The sequence below is a fragment of the Chlamydotis macqueenii genome, chromosome 2 (genome assembly GCF_036417535.1).
Source record: "Chlamydotis macqueenii isolate bChlMac1 chromosome 2, bChlMac1.mat, whole genome shotgun sequence".
NCBI lineage: Eukaryota > Metazoa > Chordata > Aves > Otidiformes > Otididae > Chlamydotis > Chlamydotis macqueenii.
Genome location: NC_141557.1, coordinates 15,077,260 through 15,092,607, shown reverse-complemented (window position 1 = coordinate 15,092,607; position 15,348 = coordinate 15,077,260). Strand labels below are relative to the sequence as shown.

General features: G+C 40.0%; 1 protein-coding gene across 2 annotated transcripts in view; it reads right to left on the bottom strand.

The window, feature by feature from the left end:
- The window catches only part of EPC1 (enhancer of polycomb 1), a 68,166-nt gene extending 56,825 nt beyond the window's left edge, over positions 1-11,341 (bottom strand). The window contains exons 1-2 of one of the 2 annotated variants that reach the window (XM_086742014.1): positions 11,191-11,341; positions 10,392-10,495 (exon numbers count right to left, since the gene is read on the bottom strand). The gene's annotated coding sequence lies outside the window, so the exon portion shown is untranslated. Of the gene's footprint in view, positions 1-10,391; positions 10,496-10,761; positions 10,833-11,190 lie in introns of those variants that run through there. The other variant, XM_086742017.1, reaches the window with a different exon arrangement.
- Between the last annotated feature and the right edge of the window lie 4,007 nt (positions 11,342-15,348).

Sequence of the window (15,348 nt, the reverse complement as noted above, 5' to 3'; positions counted from 1 at the left end):
TAAGGGTAACAAAAACAAGATATGCTGAAATGAACAATAGTTCTGTCATTTCTCAGGCTCTCCACATGAGACCATCACTTTGTAATGTGTTGCCTTTGTTAACAACATGAGTTGAAAATACAGCAGTCCTACTTTCTGCTCTGTCATTCGTTCTTTCTCCTCTGTAGCCACGCTGCCCCTTCATTTGTATCAGCAGAGTTGCTTATGAAGCTGCACTGAGTACCAAGTGGGAATCGATCAGATACCTTAATAACTCAGCAAAAAACCCCAACTACCTAAATCAGAACAGCCACTTGAAGAGACCTATACTAGAAGTTATATTCTCCCAGTAGCTAAAGCTTACTGCCACTGCCCTCTTCCTTCACATGTTCCAACTTGTGAAGGCTACAGAATACAGTAGTCTGGAATGATAAAACATAGGCAAAAAATATTTTAAAATTATAAAACTGCATATGCAATTTAATATGTACTCAGAAGAGTAATACACTGTCATATGCTATACTGCCTGCAAGACGAGTGTCTGAACTAGTCTATAAGTGGAGAATTTCTTATTTTTGTTCAGACTGATTACATACCACTGTGTATGGGTGGGGTATTATAATTTCAAGTACATACATAACAGGCAACTTTCGTCCACATGAGTGAAAGGAGTTAGATGCCAATTTAATGGTGTAATCTTACTTGGGGAATGTGCTGTCAGCCATACATATTCAAAAGCAGAGCCCGGCATCCCCAGGGAAACTGTCTGAACCTGAAAGGTGTTATACCTTTCCTATATACTGACCTATATCCAAAAGAGGAGGAAAAGCCAGTAGCCAGAAATTCTCTTACTGAGAAGAAACAAAGCTAAGAGAGGAGCGGTGAAAGCTATTACCACATTTCTACTTTTGCAACTATAGCTAAGCTCTTAGAGACAGTGGAGGCAGTTGCCTCCATAGGAGAAGCAGAAAGACTGTGAGAGGAACTAAACACATACGATTATTATTTTACAGACCTGACATTTGTCCCAACATCACCTGTACAGATAGAGCCCATTTACCATTCTCTCACCTAAAATGTATCTGAAAGCACAAAGGGTTTGTGGGAGTCCTTAGTACTGTCAGAAAGGAATTAGCTTCTTCAGGAGACTTAATTGTTTATGCGTGTAGAGAAAACACATAATCATGGGAGCAATAATTCTGTTCGATATAGCAGTGATAAAAAGACAAAAGTTATGCTGACACTCTACTGGATTGAAAAATATCTTTCCCTGTTTAAGTTTTACTTGATTCAGAACAGTTATACTAAGAGCTGTAAGGGTTAAAAGATAAGTGATTTAGTTTTCCCTTTACTCTTCCATTCCATAATATGTTTTCCCTTGAAAATATTATACTAGACACACCTTGAATTCTTGCTTTAGTCATCATCTCCAGCAATTCAATCCTAGAAGATTATTTTGTGGAACGAATAATAAGACAAAGTTTTTAAATGTAACCCTTTTACAAAGTTGTTTTTTGCTTTTTTTTTTTTTTAAAAGGAGGAGTGGGACAAAAATATAAAAATGTCTGACTTCATGCTGTTTTTTTTTAAAAAAAAACCTTTATCCAAAACATTTTATATTCTGAAATACAAAACAATAGTAATATTAAAATCACAATTTATTCTTCTTTCATGCTAATTACTCTAAAACATTCTAGTAAATAAAATCTGGCCGAGCAGACACGCTAGCCACCTCTTACTTAGGCATGAACTTCTGCAAATATTGGTTTATAACATATGAAGAATTTCTGAGTCAAGTGAAGTTAACCATATGAATATGTATTTCCAGTAGAAGGGCCAGCAGAAGGGAAAAAAATCTTATCCTTTTCTTGCTGGAAATGTGAAGGATTGGGCTTGCAAAAAAAAAAAAAAAAAACAAACCCAAAACAAAACAAAACCCAAAATACAAACAAAACCCCAACCAACCAACAAACGTCAAACCGAATAAAAAAGCCCCACCTCTTGCCAACACAACTGCTAATTCATCAATCGAAGAGCTAAGTATAGATTACTTGGATATTCTGCACAGGATAAGGTGAAAGGCTAAAAATGTAGAACAGAAGTAGAGAAATTATGGTTGTACACAGGTCTGAGAGCAGGCACAGTGATGCACACTGTCCTGAACCCTTCAACTGACCGTGAAGTTAAAAACAATCAAACAAAAAACCCACCACAAACACACACCCACACCCCCCACTACACAAACCTCAGGTGCCACGGTGTTCACACACTAACCCAGGATAAAGGTGTATACGGGGGACAAGCCGTGTTCCTTTGCATAACTTTAGAAAGTTTACTACTACACTGTTAATTGCATGGATCTATGTATGTGCAAATAAATAGCAAATTCCATCCAGGTAAGCTCACATGCTCTGACTTTTTCAATTTTATTTTTAAAATAATTAGTTTACTTTAATGCCTTACACTCCCAATATAGGATTTCTATCTTGCAAGTCGATCTACGAAAATTGTTTCAAGTGCTTCAGAGCTGCTGGATAATACGATCAAGTATTTGCAGAACATCAGAATTAGGTTGCTAATGTTAAATAATGTGGAGTTATAGTCTGATATCTGCTCTATAATGTCAAGTGCTTTAAATTGCAGGTCCTGAATGAGAATGAAAGTAGTGTGTCTGCTTGCCTCAGTGCATTCACAAAAACATTGATTTATACCTAGACATGAATTATCTGGGCTTCAGAAGTCTTTTGGTACAGGAAAGTATACTTGCATCTTGGAATGAAGAAGCATTTCTAATGCATATGTTTGGAGGGAGATGGGAGATAGTTAAGTTTTGGGGTTTTTTTCAAAAAAAAAAAAAAAAACAAAAAACAAGAAAAAATCACGAATGGATCTACCTACATACCTACAGTATGACTAAACCCTCATTAATTCCAGATGAAATTAATAAGATTGTGTTATTAAGTGTCTAATACAGGCTGTATCATCATTTCTTAAGATAAATACATTTCTCCAAAGAAAGGAAAAAACCCACAAAAAACTCAGCTTTTGGATTTCAGAAGTCTGATGTTGTTAATTTGCAAGAACATAAAAATTCTTTCAACCTCAGATGTGGATTCCTTTACACTACAGACTGTAGTTTGATTTATACTTCTAAATTAAGCACAAGAGAGAATGTTATAAAAATATTGTTTGTCTTCTGGGATACAAAATAATCATGATCATATTTATAACCAAACACTTACATGCACACTTCAGAAAGCTCAAATTAATAACACCATATTAGTGAAAAAAGCTAATGAACTAAGTTTGAATGTATACATCCAGCAGAGGAGGCTAGATCTGAATACAAAACTGATTTGATAAGACTGTTTTGATAAATATATATTTAAATGATAGCATAGGAGGCATAAAAATTGAAAACTCTGATCGGGTTTACCTTAAAAAAATACATTTTCAGAGGTTTTTCAATATTTAGAGAATGCAAAAAACTTGTGGGAGTTGGGCAGATGTTGAATTGAAGTGTTTTGGTTTAGATGGAAATATGAAGTTGCCCTGAGAAGAAAAATAGAAAAATCATATTAGATTCTTTTATCTATGTCTCTAATGTAGATGGACTCAGAAAACCTGAGCTGATGCGACACTGTTGGCATTTTCTTCCCCCTCCTCTCCCCATGAAATCCCCAAGTCTGCTGTAAGGGCAACCTGAGAAACACAGCCAAGTGGAAAGTAGTTTTCTCAAATCATTTGGAGTACAAGCAGTTAAGGCTTTCACCCCTCTCCGATACAGACACTCCATTCTCATTCTTTTATTACATGATGTTTTCTGACACTGTTGGTCTGTCCAACAGAAGACGACAGACCGCTGTTGTTAACACGGGGGCCTGTGCACAAGCCAGGTACTGGCCCCATGTGCCAACTCTGCTGAACTTCATCTGATTTGTAAGCAACTCAAGAAGGGTGTTAGCACAAAAGGACATGACCAAATTAAAAAAAAAAAAAAAAATCAGGGAAGAACAAAAGATAGGAAGGAAAACAGTTTCTCCCATTAAAGTAGCTCATCTGAAAGTCCGCTTGACTAGAGTTCCAAGTCCCACAGGTTCCTGCAGTGCCCAATTTTTAGCTTGAAAATTGATTCAGAAATTACAAAATAAATCAAAATACTTTCTTACAGAATCTTTGTTCATTATGTAACTATAAACAGATATAGGGCAAACAGAATGTGTGTATGCTGAGTCACCAAACCTAAGTTTTTCCCCTCTGTTATCCAGCATGGCTTCTCCTTAAGAGATGCTGATTGTGACACTTTCGAGCATTATAACATTTGAAATTAAATTTTTAATTTTCTTCAGAAAAAAAACCACTCTGAACCAATTCACCAGGGTAACATGCCCTGTCTACACCTGACATTACAGGTGAAAAGCTGGGAGGTAAAAGGACTCTTTGAAGAAATCATCCTTTTAGTCGTCAGGTTATGGCAGCAAAAAGATTCCTAGTAAACAGATACAGGACCTGAGGGATGCTTGTAATGCTGAAAGGCCCAGATCTGAGTCTTCTGGGTTTTTAGCCTGTTTGAACAAACATGGACAACTCTCTCGTTTGTGTTCATGAATATTCAAGTTGCACACACTTGTGAGGCCAGGGAAGTCTTGCTTCCATTTAGCAAGTTTCTTAAAGCTCTGAAGGGGAGCTAACTTTTCATTACTAAATCATGCACGAGTCAGTATAAGCAGACACTGGGGTGTGGGGTTTACCTGACTAAGGGAGGACATTCACATCTGAGCTATTCATACTGGGCAGATGGAGATCTGATCAGGATAATCAGTGAAGTTTAAAATATGGTTCATTTCGCAGCAGAAATACAAAATGTAGGGGGTTGTCTTCTCATTGTTTTTAAAGATGTGATTTAGTTGACCTGTTTCTTTTCACTGAGCAGGATTACATATTTAATAATACCTAAAGTCAGGTGAAGCGAGTTCTACATTAAGTGTTTATGATACAATGATTCCAATTCACTCAGAAGCGCGGCTTACTGTTAATCCATTGATGGCATGAGTTAACGCCACCTTACAGGCTCGTTACCCAGATATCTAACTTGTACACACAGATCCCAGGGGAAAAAAAAAATGGCACCTGACAAAAAGAGGACTGCTCTGGGAGGAATGAGTCTTTGGTTCTGCTCGCTGTTCCTGGGGCTTCCTACATTTTATATTTAAATATTATTGAGTAAAATCCATGGAGCAGCCCTGGGAGCAGGGATGAGATCCAGCCCACCTCTTGCTCTGGGAATCCCAGTGCTCAACACATTGTAAAATCTAACTCCTCCTTTTCCCTTTCCCTAGGAATTTTCTCTCCAAACTGGTCTAGATTGTCCTCAGCAACAGAAGATGTAAAGTCTGCATCCCACCATCTGAAACCATTTGCTCCTGGTTTGAATCCCCACAGACCACAGAAGGCCTGGCATTTAGAGCTCTTGCTATTTTTACTGGTGCTTAAACCAGTAGGCTTTGGCATCTGTAACTGGTTTTCTGTTGTATGGTATTGTAAGCCTCTGAGCAGCTTTCCGTTTACCATCTGGGACCTCCATAACAGCATCTCAACTCCATGCACAGCTAGTGAAGACTTAGCACTCACATGTTATTTGGCAGTTCCCTTCTCTCTGTGTTGTTTATACAGAGAGATAGGCATAAAGAATAACTTTTAGCAAACGTACTTACTTTTAAAGCACTGCAATGCCTACTTTAAGGGTCAAATTCTGACCACCAATTTTAGGCTCCAGTAGGGAATTTATGAACAAAACATCCTATTAAGGAAATTGGTAGTATTGATATTATCTTGCTCCTGGAGCCAAAGGACAGTCCAGTGGTAACATGATATACTGGAATCATGACTTAGCTAAGAAGTCCGTCAGAGCTGAAGCCACTGGTATCTGGTCATGTGTGTCCAAGGCGTACTTTGTTGCTCACAAGAGCAAGCCAGAGAAATTCTGTTTCAAAGCACTGACATTTACCCGCTACCTCCATACATTTACTAAAGCATTTAAAAAACTATGATTGTCTCAAGGATTTGGACCTCTTCACTGCAATGTTAATTAACTTCTTGAGCTATTTAATAAAAGAGGAAAAATATTAAGAATGCTAACAGGTGGAAGGATGTGCTATCCATAGCAGGTTCCTCTGGCATACAGGAGGTAGAGCAGATTATTTCATACCACTGAAAAGCCATGCAAATACCAATCTGGAAGAGGTGTGGAGGGACCTAACTTTCTAGAATACGAGAGTCTGAAGCAAGCAAGAAATATACCATCCTTTGTTCACAGCTGGAACACAGGTGACCCTTGAAGCAAGTTTTTTTTTTTTTAAATCATTCATTGCTGTAACTTGATGCTGACATGTAAGATGGGGAGTACCTACAAAATCATGAAATAAGAAAAGTGAGAAACAAAACTCTATGTCACAAGGTTTAGAACATAAAGAGACCTTTTCCCTCCCTCCTGAAACCTTGTTGAGTGTTGAATTAAGGAAACAATGAATAGTTTAGAACCCTTAAAAGGGAACAGCCAGGACTCCCAGCCGCCAAGGTATGTCATCACCCACAGGAAAAACAGAGAACCCGTGATATATGAGTGAATGAAGCAGGAGTTCTGGCTTTTAGTTGAACTGAGTCCCAAATGATGTTCTTGTATACCACTAGCATACATCTGGGGAATTGTCTTCATGTTATTATTGGCTAACTTTGGAAGATGGCTAAATCTGCCTGGGATCTACACATCTGCACTTCTATGACAATTGTAGACAGACAGCCATCTTTACTCTGTGGCTCTTACTTGAGTATATAATACCAGCAACACTGGTAGGAGGAACGTTGTGAAGGCACACAGAACATTTTGGTCAGTCAGGATGAGTTAAGATCTTGGGAAACATTATTTGATTTACAGTAGGATGCTATACTTCAAATAGTTTTAAGCCAGGAGAGCCAACTTTCTTTGAAAGGTGTATGGAGTCTATACAAAGTTTCTAGGTAAAAGCGAAACCCTATTAGGTGGAAAAAAAAAAAAAAAAAAGATTAGTTGTACCATCTTAGAAAGGGAGAGATATATAGGGGAAAAAATTAAGAAACCTACGAAGAAAAAAAAAAAAAAAGAATCTCCTGTTTTAGGTCCTAGTATTCTACAGAAAGGCATTTCAGAAGGAGTGGCATGGGGAAAACACAATCAAGACAAAGCCACCCCTCAGTAATGACTCTTCCGGGTATCTCTGCAGAAGATGCAGGAGGTAAATTAGTGGCTATTTAGCTTTGAGAGGATGCTAAATCTGAATCAAGTCTTATTCCTTATTGGCAACACATCTGCTTGGAACTACTTCTTGTTCAACAATGGCTCTAAAAGGAAGCAAGAGAGAAGCAAGAAAACCGCTGAATTAAAAACATCAGCACTTCACTCCTCTCACCTTATGACTTCATGGTAGGAGTAAGAACAGACACTTTCCTCAAATGCAGCATCAAAATTGCAAAACCATAACCAATATTAAAGAGTAGCCCCAGCTGAATGGGAGAAAGAAGAGCAAGTGTGAAAGAACTTTCTATTCAGCATTCATGTTCTTGCTGACTTCACTGAGTTAGAAGCTGCCTCAGAGCAGCAAGGTCACTAGCGATCAGTTCATTCATGGCCTGCATGCACAGGCTGCAGTCATAAGAAATCATCATCTTCATGGTCCAGGATGACAAGAGGAGCAGAAGCATGAAATTTCCTTCAGTAGTTTATCATTTGCTCAGTACTGTTGTCCATGGGTGACTAAATTGAACATTGGTCTACACGATGTAAAGAAAACAAAAGTTGTATCAGAATTACTCAGACATAAATTGTGATTTTCTAAGTGATTCTCTGAGATTTATAATTATTGTAATAGATTCAACAACAATTGGCTCTACTTCCATTGGCACAACCCAAAATGCCAACCTTGAGACTTAGTGATGGGGTCTCAGAGATGGAAGATGCCCAACATCCACACTTTCTAAGAGGTTCCACATCTTGATACTTGTCCTCAAGATCTAAGAGCTGTACCAGGACACTAAAGATGTAATGGTCATATTGCACTGTCAAAAGCCAACAGGACTCTATGCTCCAGCCAAGAATTCATAAAAGCAAATCTTATCTGACAGAGGAGAGATGAAGAAAGGTGACTGCTCTCATGGAGCTAGATGTCTCTTACTAGAAGAAGGTTACAAGATACATTACCTAAGAAGTAAATTTTACCTTCCTTTAAAAAAAAAAAAAAAAAAAAAAACTACAAAAAAAGGAGACCATCACAGAAATCTACTTGAAGTTATGTATCAGTTTCCATAAAACTAAGTAACTTAAATAGCAAACTTTCTTTAAAAGCAAAATCTAAATGCATTTTTGAAGATTAAAATGCTCATGAGAAGTTCAGACACTGTTTTAAACAGTGCAGTATTTGTCAAATTTATTCTTGAAAATAATGAAGACACGAAAATGTAAAACAGATGCAAAGGTCTCTAAAATTGTCAGCTTCATATCACTCCAAAATAATAGGCACATTGAGTCCTTAAAAATGTGTTAAATTTAATGTTAAATTTATTCCTGAACCTGTTGAGTTCTCTAATATATGCTCTGATCACAGGCTTGCCTATGTCTTCCCACCCATCTTCTTAGAACATTAATCACTTCTGTTTTCTTAAACACCTAATATGGATGTCAGCAGGAAGCGTTCTAAAACATTTGCACTTAGAACCGAGGTGATCTGTAGATTGTAACAAAAGAAAACAACACACATTATAAATACATCTATTTATAAATACATGTAAAACGCATGCTCCAGTTACCAACGGGGAAACAACCCACCCACCTCAGGTGAATCCTGTTACAACCTGAAGGACTACCTTAGGTTTTCCCTTCTTTACAATCCCACCTTCATACACAACCCAAACTCCTACAGACCTCAACAAGAAATCTGTATATGCAAGCACATAAGCGAGAGGGACCTTACGGTTTAATAACCAGCGGTGAATCCAACCTTTAACTTCCCAAGAAGCAAACAATGGACTAGTTGCACAATAAATGTGTACCGAAGCCTTCCATATTGTGTGTAAAAGCCACTTAAAAACCTCTCATCTGCAGCCACTGTAAAATAATTTTGGAGGTGGGGCTGAAAATCTTATTACTGAAGCAAACTGGTCTCTAGGTACAGGATTGGGGGGCGGGGGGGGGGGAGGGGGGGGAATCTGCTTCATTACACAAACCAGCGAAAGGGTGAGGTCATGCCTGTTCCGGGCCATAGTTCATGCAACACTACAGTTTTTCAGAGATAGAATTTAATCGTCTTTCTAACTAATCTGCGGTTAGTTTTGAGGCAGAGAAAAGGAAAAGATACAATAGATGAAGCCGTGCCCCACCTTCCCCCCCGCTCCCCCCCCCCCCCCACGCCAGAGCCGGGGACACAGCCGCCCCCCCCGCGCCGCCACAGCGCCGCCAGCCCGCACCGCGCACAACAAAAAAGATCTCCCACCGTGCGGGGAGGGGGAAAAGGAAGAGGGGAGAGAAAAAAAAAAAAAAAAAAAAAAGCGCCTAGAAAAATGCCCAAAATTACAAAATGTCTCCCAAACGTACCTTTTTGGAGGAAAAAGAACAAACAAACAAACCACTCATCTGCCCCGCTCCCCCCCCCCCAACCAACCCCCACCGAAACATCCAAATGGAGTGTGGTGAAACGAGAGCCTTTATATAACTAACCCTTTCAGCTAATTGCCACAAGAGCGCTAATTTGTAAATAAAAAGGTCACTGTTTGTCAGAGACATAACTTAATATAAACCCTGTGATGTCAATCTCCACCTTCACCATACCAAGGGCAGTTTCCCCTGTACTTTAGACCAAAGTAATCCATCAAGAGCCATCACAAACGGCATTGTAAACTCTTTTAGCCCCAGACCATATAGCACCAATATAATTCGCTTCTTTATGTATTAGAGCTGCATTATCTTTCTGAAGACAGTCACATATTTGGTCCTGGATCCATTTATTACTCGGTAAAGAAACCCCCCCCCCCAAACAAAAAGCCAGAACCCAAAAAAAAACCCAAGTCCATCCGGAAAATATATATGAGTTCTTATACCCTTAAATTGAACTTAAATCGCTGTTAAGCTTCGCGTGTATAAAATTTTAAAGAGGAAACAAAACTGACTTCAGCAATTGTCGATATTAAGGAGACATCGTAGGGTGGGATACACATGAGATCACAGCTGAGAAAAAATACAAGGCTACGTTTTGTCCATCAACACAACGAAAACCCTTCACAGCACTAACACACGCAAAAAAAAAAACAAAAAACAAAAAACAAAACCAAACCAAAAACGCCGCAGCAACGAATATTTTTGGGGTAAAAAAACATCACAAACTTACCTTGGGAGAAGGCAGCCCTCACGAAACGGCTGTAACAATATGGACCGCACGCCCGCCCGCCCGCAGCCAGCCACCTCCATGCTGCCAAGGGCTCCCCGAACATCCTTAAAATATTTCGCAAATGCAAAAAGTGAGACTTTTTTTTTTTTTTCTTCCCCCTCCTTCCCCACCCCCGCCGGGTGAGTAGGGGGGCGGCTCCCCCGAGGGTCCGCGGGCGGGGGTTGGGGGGGGGGGGGGGGACACGACGACACCCAGCCCGGCTCCGCCGCGGTCACAACTTTGCCAGGACCGGCAGCGGCTGGGCGGGCTCGGTGGGCAGTAGCCCCACCGACCCCCCTCCACCCCGCAGAAATGCAGTGTGCCATCTTACCCCCGCCTTCGGAACGCACAGGACCAAAGTCTAGCGCTGGATTTCGGTGACACTGCAAAACTATGGCTCCGCGCAAACCCACCCCCCACCCCCCCACACCTCATCCCTCCCTTCAATGAGAACAGCCGCCTCTTGAGAATTAATAAAGAAAGACAGCTGGAGAAAATAATTCCGAGACTTTGTCGTTTTCCCTGCCCCCGCCCCAGCCCCCACTCCCAACCCCGCAGCAAGTTGCGGCCGGTAAGCGCATCCCCCCCACCCCCCCTCCCCCGGCAGTGGGGACCCCGCTTCCCAGCCTTGCCCTGCTTCAGCAGCCGCCCAGCCTCTGAAAAAGCCAGTCATGCCTGGAACAAAATCCATGATTCCTGGAAAGTGGGGAGGCTTCCATCCCAACAAATACTCGATTTACTTACAAATATAAATACCTACCTTCGCAAGAACTAAATTAACACTAAATTCAACAGATACATCCGTTATGGCAGGGATAGTTTTTCCATAAATACTGTTTTAAAAACCCCTCCTTATACTGACTGACAGAATTCTACCATGCTGCCCACAAACAAAATGGCTGTGGCACCGAGTTTTTTGGTTCCTCCCACCGTGCCTCCCCCTGGCCTCCAGGAAGTGGTAGAAATCCAAAATAAAATCCGCACGAAAAGTACAATGCATCGCCTCAACTCCGCACGGCCCCGCCAGCCGCCGCGGGGAGCAAAGCAGATTTACCAACGTCGTACTTTCTCCAGGATTTTTTTTTGTTGGTTTTTTTTTTTTTTTTTTTAAAGGGCATCAATCACTGGGAATTTACATCACTGTGTAATCTGAACTTCCTGCTTTACATATTTATAAGGTCTTTCACCTATCTTGGCAGGCTTTCCAATTAAGTGGGTTGGGAAATTCGATGCTGTGGCTGTAGCCCGGGAGCTGAGTCAGGTAGTCCCTGCTGGAGCCGTGCTGGGAAAAAAAAAAACGGGCCAATTCCAACAGTTTCCGTCTGCGGTGCAAGACAAAATCCACCCCCCCGCCCCTCCCCCCATTACAGTCTCCTAAGTGAGCACGTAGGGGCAGAGAGGACCAGGAGTGAGGATTCTCAGCTGTAACTGAAATTTAGGCCTAACACACATAAATACAACGCTTTGTAATATTTCTGTTTTCGCATTTGTGGTTCACAGTAGTCTGCCTGAATTATGATTTCTGTGGAAACAACCTCATATTTTCTCTTATTATGACCCTGTATAGCATTGCAGCCCTTTAACTTTTTTTTGGCATTCACCTTAAAAAGAAAACACACAGGAAAATATGGCATATTTAAATGAGAGCTGACCATAAAAATGCCAATATGTGGCATTCCTCTCGCTGAGCCACCAGCCTCGCCAGGCAATAGCACAGCTCCTCTCGCACGCTGCCTCGGCGGGGCCTGATTCATTTCCCATGAGAGCCCTTCCGCTGCCTTCCGCAGGAGTTACAATGGAGACGGGCTGTCAGACCTGCTGAGCCTGATCCAGCGCCGTGTTAAAAGACTTGAATTAATATTCCCATCCACTGCTATTCTAAACCTCTTTCAGAGGCACTGAAAAAAACAGTGAAATTGATGATTTTTTTTTTTTATTCTCTGAACCACCTCATATTTCTAGGTCTTGGATTAAAAAAAAAAAAAACAAAAAACCAAAAACAAACCTGCAAACAACTCGGAGGAAATTTTGTCATTATTATTATTTGTTTGCATTATCGTGCCACCTAGCAGCCTTAATCCTGGACTATGATTACAATGACATACCATATAGAAATATAGGGCAAAAAGATAATTCCTGCCCTGAAGAGCTCAAAAGTATAAGACAAAGACAGCAGATGGCTACAGACAGATGAGGGAAACAATGAGACTGTATTGATCAGCTGGGAAGGCACAGTTTGCAACACGCCATCCGCCTAACTCTTGCTTCTGTGTATACATCATGGCCAGGAAGACATAAGGTGGGATTAAGATGGAAGAAAATTAATTGATTTTGTGGCTGTTGAAAGAAAACTTCTCCAACAAGGTCAGCATGGAAGAAAGTACAAAGATGTTTGTTTGAGAAAGCAGCAGACGAACTACAGAAGTCTAATCAAACTGGCATTAATTTATTTATCACGATAGGAAATAGATAAGGGGGGGAGTAGGCTATGAGAGCATTGAAAATGTAGATGCAAAGCTTATGTTTGACATAGGAGAGGCAATGAGAGGATCCAAAAGGCAGTGTGACATGGAAAAATCATAAACCAAGCCTGCTAGCACTTAATAAGTTAAAAAAAAAAAAATATATATACAGTAGTTCAAATTATATGGGCCTGAAGAGATGCAGCATGATTTTATAGGAATAAAAGTGTTGTTCTTAACTGTCAGTTTGAGGACTATATGTCAACAGCAGGCAATAGTGAGCATACTGCTGCGCTACTGTGTTGAGGAGGAGTATAAGCACAAGGTGATACGCTGATTTCCTTCAAGGCCAGCTTGGATGGGGCTCTGAGCAACCTGATTTGGTGGGAGATGCCCCTGCTCCTTGCAGGGGAGTTGGACTAGATGGCCTTTAAAGGTCCCTTCCAGCCCACACCATTCTATGGTTCTATGATTATCTGAACCTCCCTCCTAAGTTGTATTTAGTGAATTCGTAAGTATTGCTCCTGGTGGTAGTGTTTATTGTACAAACATCTGCTTGCTAAAGGGTCACCTCAAACTTGCTGATACAAGTAGATAAGCACACAGGAGGGGCTACAACCAAAACGACCACGCATACTGGGAAGGTTCCTTCTCCTGTCACCTGTTTTTTGCGAGCCCCTCGTCTCCCTGCAGGGTCCCACAGGGTTCGTCGCTATCTGCCCTACACCTGCACAGGTCTGACACGGCCCTCACTGGAGTGGTGGCAGGGGCAGAAGGGGTCACGTGGCTGTTTTAGGGCACAGCTACATCCAGGAGAGCAAACCATGCTCTGGAGTGGGGGTATGGTCTGTAGGCTGATAACCCTCTTGGTACATTCTATGTTACGTTGTGTTGCTATAAGTTTTAAAACTTTTTTTTCTTTCTTTCCCACATTTAGTAGTGGCACTGCAACAGTTGCAGGTGCACACTTGCAAATTCTTTGCAATTCTTTTTAATTAAATACCTTAGATAAGATTGTATTTACTACAGCAACAATATGACTAGCTCTTAAATATGCTGGCTAGCCATCCTATAACTTGGGGCTAAATGCTGCAAAGTAAATAACCTCACATGAGCTAGGCCTTGGTGAACGCCTGTGGAAATACCACGGTGTGGCAAATGTGAAAGAATTTGACTGTATTATTTTGTTACAGGCTAAACTGAACTGAGCTATCCCAAATTTCCTTCTGATTTAAAGCTTACTATTTCTGTAGATGAGCTGATGTATGGTAACTGTTTAAGCCAAGGTAATTTTCTCTCATGATTGATCTCATAATTTGTTTTAACTGAAAATAGTGTATATCAAATGCTAAGTGTTGAAAACTGAGATTGTGACTGAAATGCACATTGTGGCCTTTTTTTTTTATCTGAATATGTGTTCCAAGAGAAGCTGAACAATATGTTCTCATGCTTTAAGAACAACCCTCACTTGACTTGATGTCAAATTCACCCAAATTTCTTATTGTTCAGAGTAACTCCAAAGAGCACCACCATCCATTCTGCATTCTTTTTTTTTTAAGCTTTGTCCAATCCAATTCTTGATGTGAATGTTCATCTTGACATTTTGCTCAAATACAGAGAAATAGAATATCTCTACAGGAGCAAAGAAACAAACTAGCTATATTTTAGGATTTAGACTAACACAAAATAGTGGCTAAAAACTGGTAGCATTCAAATAACATCTTCTTACTCAAATTAGTGAAAGCACTTTTTACATTTTGCTTGCAGTATAATAACTTTTATTATTCTTTATCTTTCATTTTCATTAATCTTTATCTTGCCCATAAAGATTTAACTCTACTGCCTTATTTTCTAAGTAGGTCTCTGTCTCTACACTTGTAATAAACAAATTACACTGATCTTCTTTCGATAATCTTTTCTTGATGACTTTAGGAAGTGAATTATCAGTCCTGTTTAGTCAATAAATCATTAGATAGATAGCAATAGTTGAAGGATATCAAAGTGCTTTTGCAACTGGTAAGTAAATGCTCATTTGTTTTCTTTTCATAAAAAGGGCATTGAATGTTTTTCAGTTGAAAGATCACCAAATGCATAAATATTTTGCATTTTTACTCAATAGATAATGTTTACATAGCCACATAATCGCTCTTGAAGAATCTAAAAAACTGATTTGCTGTAATTTGGAAAATTCATATATTATAGCTTAAGAATGGATCCTTGATCCCAGACTATTACAAAGGAGGACATAGACTTCCCTAGCTTAATTCTTGTTTGACCCAGGTCAGATGTTTTTTAAAAGCATCCAATCTTGACTGAAAATGTACAGTGACTAAAAAACCCACCACAATCTTCACCAAATTGTTACAATGATTACTTGACTCTCTTGAAATAGAACTTTACATCACAGGCTTTGTAACTTATTAAACCTCTTTTTTCCCATCTCTCTGTCCAAGTTC